The 12882-nt window shown below is 47.4% G+C and overlaps 1 long non-coding RNA gene across 1 annotated transcript in view; it reads right to left on the bottom strand.

Moving 5' to 3' along the window:
* Window positions 1–12882, bottom strand: part of LOC122373561 — a 34352-nt gene that overhangs the window by 1248 nt on the left and 20222 nt on the right. The gene's annotated exons all lie outside the window — the stretch shown is intronic.

The following is a 12882-nucleotide window of genomic DNA, read 5'->3' as shown; positions in this document are numbered from 1 at the left end:
GGTATGCTTCGTTAAGCTGGCAGAAATCGTTTTTTCTAATAAAGTTCGTTTGAAAATGAAAATTTTTAACATGGAAAGTCAATGGGTGCGTCTTTATTCCTCTATAACTTTTATTGTTGGTAATATACATAGGTGAAAAGTTAATATAATATACAACTTTTGATGCTCTTTCCACTGATGTATGGAACGTCACTGCACGGTGTGCCGTTTTCAAGAAAAGTTGTAAAAAAGCAGGCTTCGACTGTGACTTGAACCCAACCACATTAGAATATACGAACAGGTGAAGGGGACACCTCCCATGTGCGGACGCGACACTGATTATTGCTAAATATTAGCAGTAGGCCGCCTGTGGGGTGCCTTTACAAACCTTATATCTCTGCAACTACTTGACCGATTCCCTCCCGGTCTTTTGTGTGGGATAGCTTCTTCCCTTCTTACACGTAGTGTGCTATTCTCGATGCTTATGGGTGACCCCTAATGCACGTGCCACGTGCAAAACGATGAGAAGTCAGTTCAGTAACAAGTCTAATAACTCTGTAGTTAGTTTGCCGATTGCGCTGGTACTTTGCATGGATGTTGGCACGCACCCGGCAATGCATTTCCATGTGTCACGGTTGGGGTGCCGCTGCACGTGCGCACGGGCAGGGTGACGTTTCCAGATCTCGAGAACGGCTGGGCCGATTGTGATCAAACTTGGCACACCGCTAGAGGCTGGTTAGTAGGATGCCGTGCACAAGTCAGATGGGACCCGTTATGCACGTGCGCACGTGCAGGCTGACGCTTCCAGATCTCAAGAACGGCTGGGCCGACTGTGCTCAAAATTGGCATACCGCTAGAGACTGGTTAGTAGTGTGCCGTGCACAAGTCAGTTAGTATGTATTTTCATGTGCCAGGGTTGGGGTGCAGCTGCACGTGCGCACGGGTAGGGATCGTTTCCCGATCTTGGAAACGGCTGGGCCGATTCAGATTAAATTTGGTACATCGCTAGAAACCGGCGAATAGAGTGCCGTGCACAAGTCAATTGGGACCCAGGTTGCACGTGCGCACGTGCAGGGTGTCACTTCCAGATCTAAAAAACGGCCGGGTCGATTGCACTCAAATTTGGCAAACCGCTAGAGACCGGTTAGTAGAGTGCAGTGCACGTCAGTTCGTGACACACCCGCTCCGGGCTGCACGTGCAAGGCTCATCCTCTCGTTTGGCGGCGGGCGTTTTTGCGGCGTTACAGAGGTGCTTGCTCAAACAACCTGCGGTCCCGCGATGCGGAGCCCAGCATCGCAGATGCTGGTAACCGCAGGTTGTTTGAAAAGACAAACACTATTCGTTAGAATTGTGTTTTTCTATTGAAAAACAACCGGAGCGGTCGTTGTCCGGGCTATGTTTTGCAAGTCTGGCCGCGAATTGGGGCAACTTGGGTGGGGCCTAGACGAAATGTACAATCTTCGTAAAAAGTTCAGTGTATGGGCTCCCGGAGGCGATCTACCTTATGGCACCGGTCGCTACTCGCTTAAAACCTCGTGGCACGTGGCACGTGCGATTCCATTTTCCCCATGTTAAGTCAATGGGGTTTTGGACACTTTTTGCGCGATCGCCAATGGCGGGAAAACGAGCCAAGAAGGAGGTGGTTTTCTTCCCAGCATTTTATGGCAAACACGTTCAGGTACACGCCCGTGTGCGCCGTACACCCGCCAGAATCTCGTGGCACGTGGCACGTGCGATTCCATTTTCCCCATGTTAAGTCAACGGGGTTTCGGACACTTTTTGCGCGATCGCGAATGGCGGGAAAACGAGCCAAGGAAGAGGTGGTTTTCTTCCCAGCATTTTATGGCAAACACGTTCAGGTACACGCTCGTGTGCGCTGTATACCCGCCAGAATCTCGCAACACCTCTATGCACAAGGTCAAAGTTGGAATTTTGCTGTGTCCCATGTTAAGTCAATGGACGGCGATGTCCAGACTTTGCAGAGACATTTTCATTCGATCTTTGTGCAAAATTTTAGAGATAGATTTCGCCCAAACTCTTATATCTTGTAGAGAAAGGAGCGTAGTACATGCTGGTATGCTTCGTTAAGCTGGCAGAAATCGTTTTTTCTAATAAAGTTCGTTTGAAAATGAAAATTTTTAACATGGAAAGTCAATGGGAGCATCTTTATTCCTGTAAAACTTTTATCGTTAGTAATATATATAGGTGAAAAGTTAATATAATATACAATTTTTGATGCTCTTTCCACTGATGCATAGAACGTCACTGCACGATGTGCCGTTTTTAAGAAAAGCTGTAAAAAAGCAGGGCTCGACTGTGACTTGAACCCAACCACATTACAGTATACGAACAGGTGACGGGGATACCTCCCGTGTGCGGATGCGACACTGATTATTGCTAAATATTAGCAGTAGGCCGCCTGTGGGGTGCCTTTACAAACCTTATATCTCCACAACCGCTTGACCGATTCACTTGCGGTCTTTTGTGAGGGATAGCCTCTTCCTTTCTTACACGTAGTGTGCTGTTCTCGATGCGTATGGGTGACCCCTAATGCACGTGCCACGTGCAAAACGAAGAGGTGTCAGTTCGGTAACAAGTCTAATAACTCTGTAGTTATTTTGCCGATTGCGCTGATACTTGGCATGGATGTAGGCACCCGCCCCGCAATGCATTTCCATGTGTCACGGTTGGGGTGCCGCTGCACGTGCGCACGGGCAGGGTGACGCTTCCAGATCTCGAGAACGGCTGGGCCGATTGTGATCAAAGTTGGCACACCGTTAGGGATCGGCGAGTAGGGTGCCGTGCACAAATCAGATGGGACTCATTTTGCACGTGCGCACGTGCAGGACGACGCTTCCAGATCTCGAGAACGGCCGGGCCGACCGTGCTCAAATTTGGCATACCACTAGAGACTGGTTAGTAGGGTGCCGTGCACAAGTCAGTTATTGTGTATTTCCATGTGCCAAGGTTTCCATGTGTCACGGTTGGGGTGCCGCTGCACGTGCGCACGGGCAGGGTGACGCTTCCAGATCTCGAGAACGGCTGGGCCGATTGTGATCAAAGTTGGCACACCGTTAGGGCTCGGCGAGCAGGGTGCCGTGCACAAGTCAGATGGGACTCATTTTGCACGTGCGCACGTGCAGGACGACGCTTCCAGATCTCGAGAACGGCCGGGCCGACCGTGCTCAAATTTGGCATACCACTAGAGACTGGTTAGTAGGGTGCCGTGCACAAGTCAGTAAGTATGTTTTTTCATGTGCCACGGTTGGGGTACAACTGCACGTGCGCACGTGTAGGGGTCGTTTCCAGATCTTGGAAACGGCTGGGCCGAATGCGATTAAATTTGGTACACCGCTAGAGACCGGCGAATAGAGTGCCGTGCACAAGTCAGTTGGGACCCAGCTTGCCCGTGCGCACGTGCAGGGTGCCGCTTCAAGATCTCGAAAACGGCCGGGCCGATTGCACCCAAATTTTGCACACCGCTCTAGACGGGCGAATAGGGTGCCGTGCACGTCAGTTTTTAGCACACCCACTCCGGTCTGCACGTGCAAGGCTCATCCTCTCGTTTGGCGGGTGGCGTTTTTGCGGCGTTACAGAGGTGCTTGCTCAAACAACCTGCGGTTAACCGCAGGTTGTTTGAAAAGACAAACACTATTCGTTAGAATTGTGTTTTTCTATTGAAAAACAACCGGAGCGGTCGTTCTCCGGGCTATGTTTTGCAAAGTTGGCCTGAGATTGGGGCAACTTGACGGGGGCCTAGACGAAATGTACAATCTTCGTAAAAAGTTCAGTGTATGGGCTCCCGGAGGCGATCTACCTGATGGCATCGGTCGCTACTCGCTTAAAACCTCGTGGCACGTGGCACGTGCGTTTCAATTTTCGCCCATGTTAAGTCAACGGGGTTTTGGACACTTTTTGCGCGATCGCGAATGGCGGGAAAACGAGCCAAGAAGGAGGTGGTTTTCTTCCCAGCATTTTATGGCAAACACGTTTGGGTACACGCCAGTGTGCGCTGTATACCCCTCAGAATCTCGGAACGTGTCTTTGCACGAGGTCAAAGTTGGAATTTTGCTGTGTCCCATGTTAAGTCAATGGACGGCGATGCCGAGACTTTGCAGAGACATTTTCATTCGTTCATTGTACAAAATTTTAGAGATAGAATTCGCCCAAACTCTTATATCTTGTAGAGAAAGGAGCATAGTACATGCTGGTATGCTTCGTTAAGCTGGCAGAAATCGTTTTTTCTAATAAAGTTCGTTTGAAAATGAAAATTTTTAACATGGAAAGGCAATGGGTGCGTCTTTATTCCTCTATAACTTTTATCGTTAGTAATATACATAGGTGAAAAGTTGATATAATATACGACTTTCGATGCTCTTTCCAATGATGTATAGCACGTCACTGCACGATGTGCCGTTTCTGAGAAAAGTTGTAAAAAAGCAGGGCTCGACTGTGACTTGAACCCAATCACATTAGAATATACGAACAGGTGACGGGGATACCTCCCGTGTGCGGATGCGACACTGATTATTGCTAAATATTAGCATTCGGCCGCCTTGGGGGTGCCTTGCAAGGCTTCTATCTCCGTAACTACTTGACCAATTCACTCGCGGTCTTTTGTGTGGAATAGCTTCTTCCTTTCTTACACGTAGTGTGCTATTCTCGATGCGTATGGGTGACCCCTAATGCACGTGCCACGTGCAAAACGAAGAGGTGTCAGTTCGGTAGCAAGTCTAATAACTCTGTAATTATTTTGCCGATTGCGCTGATCTTGGCATGGATGTTGGCACGCACCCGGCAATGCATTTCCATGTGTCACGGTTGGGGCGCCGCTGCACGTGCGCACGGGCAGGGTGACGCTTCCAGATCTCGAGAACGGCTGGGCCGATTGCGATCAAACTTGGCACACCGCCTAGAGGCTGGTTAGTAGGGTGCCGTGCACAAGTCAGATGGGACCCGTTATGCACGTGCGCACGTGCAGGCTGACGCTTCCAGATCTCAAGAACGGCTGGGCCGACTGTGCTCAAATTTGGCATACCGCTAGAGACTGGTTAGTAGGGTGCTGTGCACAAGTCAGTAATTATGTATTTTCATGTGCCGCGGTTGGGGTGCAGCTGCACGTGCGCACGTGTAGGGGTCGTTTCCCGATCTTGGAAACGGCTGGGCCGATTCAGATTAAATTTGGTACATCGCTAGAAACCGGCGAATAGAGTGCCGTGCACAAGTCAATTGGGGCCCAGGCTGCACGTGCGCACGTGTAGGGTGTCGCTTCCAGATCTCGAAAACGGCCGGGTCGATTGCACTCAAATTTGGCACACCGCTATAGACCGGCGAATAGGGTGCCGTGCACGTCAGTCCGTAGCACACCGACTCCGGTCTGCACGTGCAAGGCTCATCGTCTCGTTTGGCGGCGGGCGTTTTTGCTGCGTTTACAAAGGTGCTTGCTCAAACAACCTGCGGTCCCGCGATGTAACCGCAGGTTGTTTGAAAAGACAAACACTATTCGTTAGAATTGTGTTTTTCTATTGAAAAACAACCGGAGCGGTCGTTCTCCGGGCTATGTTTTGCAAGTCTGGCCGCGAATCAGTACAAGTTGAGCCTCTCCTAAACAAATCCCTCAATCTTCGTAAAAAGTTCAGAGTATGAGCTCCCGGAGGCGATCTACCTGATGGCATCGGTCGCTACTCGCTTAAAACCTCGTGGCACGTGGCACGTGCCATTCCATTTTCCCCATGTTAAGTCAATGGGGTTTTGGACACTTTTTGCGCGATCGCGAATAGCGGGAAAACGAGCCAAGGAAGAGGTGGTTTTCTTCCCAGCATTTTATGGCAAACACGTTCCGGTACACGCCAGTGTGCGCCGTATACCCCTCAGAATTTCGTAACGTGCCTTTGCACGAGGTCAAAGTTGAACTTTTTTCGCTCCCCATGTTAAGTCAATGGGCGTTTTTGCAGAGACATTTACATTCGCTCATTGTACAAAATTATATGATACGATTTTGTTTAAACCTTCAGGACTTGTTGAGAAAAGACCATAGAACATGTTGTTATGCTTCTTTAAGCTGTCAGAATTCGTTTGTTCTTTTTAAGCTCGTTTAAAATTGAAAATTTTTAACATGGAAAGTCAATGGGAGCGTCTTTGGTGCTTAATAACTTTTTACGTTAAAGATATATTTAAGTGAAAAGTTGATAGGTTATACAATTTTTGATGCTCCTTCCAATGTTATATAGAACGTTATCGCACGTTGTGCCGTTTTTGAGGAATTTGGTAAAAAAGCACGACTTTACCGAGATTTGAGCTCAGACCTATATATGGCCTTGACTCAGACAGCATACGAACAGGTGACGGGGATACCTCCCATAGAAGGATGCTACACGCATTTATTGCTAAATATTAGTGGCCGGCCGCCGTGGGGACGTTTTTGTACGACCTATCTCTGCAACCACTGGACCGATACACTTGCGGTTTTTTGTGTGGGGTAGCGTGTACCCTCTTACAAGTATTTTACTATGCACGATGCATGCGGGTGACCCCTACTGCACGTGACACGTGTAAAACGGAGAGGTGTCACTTTTGTGGTAATGACAAGAACACGATAATTGCTGGGCTGATTGCACTGAAACTACACAAGGATGTAGGCACCCGCCGGGCCTTGCCTTTCCATGTGCTACGGTTGGGGTGCAACTGCACGTGCGCACGTGCAGGGTGACGCTTCCAGATCTCGAGAACGGCCGGGCCGATTGAGTTCAAATTTGGTACAGCGCTAGAGACCGGTTAGTAGGGTGCCGTGCGCAAGTCAGTGAGGACCCATCTTGCACGTGCGCACGTGCAGGGTGACGCTTCCAGATCTCAGGAACGGCTGGGCCGATTGCATTCAAATTCGGCACACCTCTAGAGACCGGTCAGTCGGGTGCCGTGCACAAGTCAGTTAGTCCGTGTGTCACGGTTGGGGAACAATTCATGCACGTGCGCACGTGTAGGGGTCGCTTCCAGATCTTGAAAACGGCTTGGCCGATTGAGCTCAAATTTGGTACACCGCTAGAGACCGGCGGATAGGGTGCCGTGCACAACTCAATAGGGACCCAGCTTGCACGTGCGCACGTGCAGAGTGGAGCTTCCAGATCTCGAAAACGGCTGCCGATTGCACTTAACCGCAGGTTGTTTGAAAAGACAAACACTATTCGTTAGAATTGTGTTTTTCTATTGAAAAACAACCGGACAGTGTCCTAGGATTGGAAAATTTGGGTGCAAAGCAGCACCCAAGTCACCATGAATTTTCCACTCTTTTTTAGCTTATTTGAGGATAATTTTCCACTCCCTAAAAAACTTTTGTCAATACATCAGCACTTAAAATAAGAAAAGAACATGTGTAAATATAGACAAAAGTGCATCCCATGTTGACATGTCTCTTGAAAACTTGATCCTCAGGGCAATCCTTACCTACTGCACTCCATCCCAGCCAAAGGCCATCCTTCAAGTCCAAGATCGTCATCATGTCAACTATGAATGGAGGGAAAACTACTGATGGAAGCTGTGCCAAAATCACTGTTCCTGTGATGTGTGTTGTAGAGAACAAATTTTTATATAACCATAAATTTGTGCTTGCTTATTTTTTTGGCTATGACAGCCTATTGATATCAGGCTGTCAGAAATAGCCTGTACCTGTTGACAGACATTTAACCTGTAAGTGTATTTGGAGCTAAATAAATCCATGTTAGGGTGAGAAAATGAGGCAATATTGTCATTGTAATGATATAGGTATATGAGCCGTGGAATGTGGTTGCACTCAGTTGCACTCACCTGCCTTTCTACTGAACAGATAAAAAAGAACTAGAATGACATGTTCCTCAATCCTCAGCAACCTACACCAATAGAAAACACATAATCTAGCATTCACATACATAAAAGCAATCAAAACTATTAAACATTCATCAGATCAGCAACTTTGGATCGCATACACTGACACTGCTCAACAACCAAACGCTGCATATTTTACAGTCACAAGGGATTGTTTATATGCATTTGCCAGCTGTTGTTTGAGTGTCAAAGATTTTGATTGCCATATGAAGTTTTCCCTTACATATGGGTCATTCAACGAAGGTTACCTCTACTATTTAAAAAAGAATCACAGAAGAGAAGCTGCTGCTAAATTCTATAGTTCCGAGTGGTTTATTCACAAAAACAACAATATCTCTTGAATTTCATCAGGAATCCAAAAGTTTGACTTATTCGCTCATGCAGATTACTATCTTCTATATCCCTGTCAAGCTTGAAAAGAATCTATTGTGTAGTTTGCATTTGCGGAAGGGAAGTGTGGTAATTGCTGTTAACACATGCAGCAAAATTGCAGGCACTTGGCGTGTTTGTGCTGAATTCAAATAGACATTGATGACCATCATCAGAAACGGCAAACCGTTTTTTTATTACTTTGAGGGTTAATACTTCGAAATATTGTTGATATATACAAGAAATACGCCCGGATACCAAACACCGCAAAAAGACACCCAGGAGTGGAAAATCCACCAGCTTCAAACAACAAATTTTTTCGTAAGAAGATCACTTGAATGTGAGAGAACGCATTTTTTTCTATCTGTTAGAGTGATTTGGTTGCCTTCCGTGACTTATTTTTTGCGAAAAACACAAGAACACGATCGCCACGGTCGGAGCGGCTTACCGGAGAGGGAGGGAGGGAAGAATGACCTTGAGTAACGCAAACATACAATTCTTGCGCATTTGTGTCGATTGAAGTTGGTGTGAAATCGCAAGCCGGCTTCAACAGATAAGTCGTAAAATCAGTTCCCTGCCTTGATATCTTTATAATTCTGAGTGTAAGCTTGTGTTATTTCATCTTTTAAAATTATTATCAGTCTTCGATAGTAGGGTCAGTTGTTCCGGCAATATGAGACAGAGGTATTTGATAGGCATTTCAATTTGATTGTCTTTGTACAATAGGTAGGTACCTACCAGTTCCCACAGCTAGCAGCTACCTAATAGGAATTACCTTTTTTGTATTTAGTATGAATTTTATGTAGCCATTCAGCATTGGCACATCACTTGGAACTCTCTAGCCCCCTTTGCAGGGTAAATGCCCTTTGGCCTTGTGTAGATGAAAAACAAATTGCTGAGAAATGCAGGTTTTCATTTTTTAATAGTATCGTCACCAATATTAGGTGCTATAGCCATACTACTAAGTTAAACCTTACATTGTCTACTCCTCAAGGTTTTTAGTTGGTTACGAAGAGCAAAGTTATTGGTGACAGCAATCATAGCTTCAGGCGTCAATTGTTGTCGGCTGTGCCCGTAGGTGGCAGTTATGAAGCTCTATGTTATGCCTAATTTTCCACTCATTTTGCTCGTTTTTGGTCTGATTTTTCCACTCGACACCCTAGCTCAAAACCAATTCTAGGACACTGCAACCGGAGCGGTCCTTCTCCGGGCTATGTTTTGCAAGTCTGGCAGCGAATTGGGGCAACTTGACGGGTGCCTAGACGAATCGCTCAATCTTCGTAAAAAGTTCAGGGTATGGGCTCCCGCAGGCGATCTACCTGATGGCACCGGTCGCTACTCGCTCAGAATTCTTTTGCGCGTGGCACGTGCGATTCCATTTTCCCCATGTTAAGTCAACGGGGTTTTGGACACTTTTTGCGCGATCGCCAATAGCGGGAAAAATCGCAGGTCAAGGTATGGTTTGCTGCACACCATTTTATGGCCGACACGTTCAGGTACACGCCCCTGTGCGTTGTATACCCGTAAGAAGTCGATATTTTTTGTAGTACGACTTTGAAGTTGAACTTTTTTCGCTCCCCATGTTAAGGCAATGGGCGTTTTTGCAGAGACATTTTCATTCGCTCATTGTACAAAATTATATGATACGATTTTGTTTAAACTTTCAGGACCTGTTGAGAAGAGACCATAGAACATGTTGTTATGCTTCGTTAAGCTGTCAGAATTCGTTTGTACTTTTTAAGCTCGTTTAAAAATGAAAATTTTTAACATGGAAAGTCAATGGGAGCGTCTTTGGTGCTTAATAACTTTGTACGTTGAAGATATATTTAAGTGAAAAGTTGATAGGATATACAACTTTTGATGCTCTTTCCAATGATATATAGAGCGTTATTGCACGCTGTGCCGTTTTTCAGAAATATAGTAAAAAAGCACGACTCTATCGAGATTTGAGCTCAGACCTATATATGGTCTTGGCTCAGACAGTATACGAACAGGTGACGGGGATACCTCTCATTCAAGGATGCGATTTAATGCTAAATATTAGCAGCCGACCGCCGTGGGGACGTTTTTGCAGGAGTTATATCTCCGCAACCACTGGACCGATTCACTTGCGGTTTTTTGTGTGGGGTAGTATACCCTTCTTACAAGCAGTTTACTATGCACGATGCATGCGGGTGACCCCCACTGCACGTGACACGTGTAAAACGGAGAGGTGTCACTTTTGTTGTAATGACAATACCGCGGTAATTCCTGGGGAGATTCTGCTGAAACCACACAAGGATGGAGGCACCCGCCGGACCATGCCTTTCCATGTGCTACGGTTGGGGTGCAACTGCACGTGCGCACGTGCAGGGTGACGCTTCCAGATCTCGAGAACGGCCGGGCCGATTGTGCTCAGATTTGGCACACCGCTAGAGACCGCGCAGTAGGGTGCCTTGCACAGGTCAGCTGGGCCCCAGGTTGCACGTGCGCACGTGCAGGGTGACGCTTCCACATCTCAGGAACGGCTGGGCCGATTGCATTCATATTCGGCACACCTTTAGAGACCGGTTAGTAGGGTGCTGTGCACAAGTCAGTTAGTTTGTATTTCCGTGTGTCACGGTTGGGGTGCAACTGCACGTGCGGCCGTATAGGGGTCGCTTCCAGATCTTGAAAATGGCAGGGCCGATTTAGCTCAAATTCGGTACACTTCTAGAAACCGGCAACTAGGGTGCCGTGCACAACACAATTGGGACCCAACTTGCACGTGCGCACGTGAAGGGTGCCGCTTCAAGATCTCGAAAACGGCCGGGCCGATTACACTCAAATTTGGCACACCACTATAGACCGGCGAATAGGATGCCGTGCTTGTCAGTTTGTAGCACACCCACTCCTGTCTGCACGTGCAATGCTTGTTCTCTCGTTTGGCGGCGGGCGTTTTTCCTGCGTTCAATGGTGAGTGGGTGACAGAGGTGCTTGCTCAAACAACCTGCGGTCCCGCGATGCGGAGCCCAGCATCGCAGATGCTGGTAACCGCAGGTTGTTTGAAAAGACAAACACTATTCGTTAGAATTGTGTTTTTCTATTGAAAAACAACCGGAGCGGTCCTTCTCCGGGCTATGTTTTGCAAGTCTGGCCGCGAATTGGGGCAACTTGACAGGGGCCTAAACAAATGGCTCAATCTTCGTAAAAATTTCAGGGTATGGGCTCCCGCAGGCGATCTACCTGATGGCACCGGTCGCTACTCGCTCAGAATTCTTTTGCGCGTGGCACGTGCGATTCCATTTTCCCCATGTTAAGTCAACGGGGTTTTGGACACTTTTTGCGCGATCGGGAATAGCGGAAAAAATCGCGGATCAAGGTATGGTTTGCTGCCCACCATTTTATGGCCCACACATTCAGGTACACGCCCGTGTGCGTCGTATACCCGTCAGAATTCGTTAATTTGAGTTGCACGAGTTTGAAGTTGAAGTTTTTTTGCTCCCCATGTTAAGTCAATGGGCGTTTTTGCAGAGACATTTTCACTTGTTCATTGTACAAAACTATATGATACGATTTTGTTTAAACTGTCAGAACCTGTTGAGAAACGACCATAGAACATGTTGTTATGCTTCGTTAAGCTCTCAGAATTCGTTTGGTCTTTTTAAGCTCGATAAAAAAAGAAAATTTTTAACATGGAAAGTCAATGAGAGCGTCTTTGGTGCTTAATAACTTTTTACGTTGAAGATATGTTTAAGTGAAAAGTTGATAGGTTATACGACTTTTGATGCTCTTTCCAATGATGTATAGAGCGTTATTGCACGTTGTGCCGTTTTTGAGAAATTTAGTGAAAAAGCACGACATTACCGAGATTTGAGCTCACACCTATATATGGTGTTGGCTCAGACAGCATACGAACAGGTGACGGGGATACCTCCCATTGAAGGATGCGATTTAATGCTAAATATTAGCGGCCGGCCTCCGCGGGGACGTTTTTGTACGACTTATATCTCCGCAACCAGGGGACCGATACACTTGCGGTTTTTTGTGTGGAGTAGCGTATACCCTTCTTTCAAGTATTGTACTGTGCACGATGCTTGCGGGTGACCCCTACTGCACGTGACACGTGTAAAACGGAGAGGTGTCACATTTGTTGTAATGACAGTAACACAGCAATGGCAGGGCTCATTGCGCTGAAACTTCAAAAGTATGTAGGCACACACCGAACCATGCGTTTCCATGTGCTACGGTTGGGGTGCAACTGCACGTGCGCACGTGCAGGGTGACGCTTCCAGATCTCGAGAACGGCCGGGCCGATGGAGCTCAAATTTGGTACACCGCTAGAGACCGGTTAGTAGGGTGCCGTGCACAAGTCAGATGGGACCCATTTGGCACGTGCGCACGTGCAGGCTGACGCATCTAGATCCCACGTGCGCACGTGCAGAGTGACGCTTTCAGATCTCGAGAACGGCCGGGCCGATTGTAATCAAACTTAGCACACCGCCAGGGATCGGCGAATAGGGTGCCGTGCAAAAGTCAGATGGGGCCATTTTGCACGTGCGCACGTGCAGGGTGTCGCTTCAATATCTCTAAAATGGCCGGGCCGATTGCACTTAAATTTGGCACACCGCTAGAGACCGGTTAGCAGAGTGCAGTGCACGTCATTTCGTAGCACACCCACTCCGATCTGCACGTGCAAGGCTCATCCTCTCGTTTGG

Source organism: Amphibalanus amphitrite, unplaced genomic scaffold, assembly GCF_019059575.1.
Source record: "Amphibalanus amphitrite isolate SeventyFive unplaced genomic scaffold, NRLGWU_Aamphi_draft 001516F_arrow, whole genome shotgun sequence".
Lineage (NCBI taxonomy): Eukaryota > Metazoa > Arthropoda > Thecostraca > Balanomorpha > Balanidae > Amphibalanus > Amphibalanus amphitrite.
Note: the sequence above shows the minus strand (reverse complement) of the source record. Positions and strands in the feature narration are given on the sequence as shown.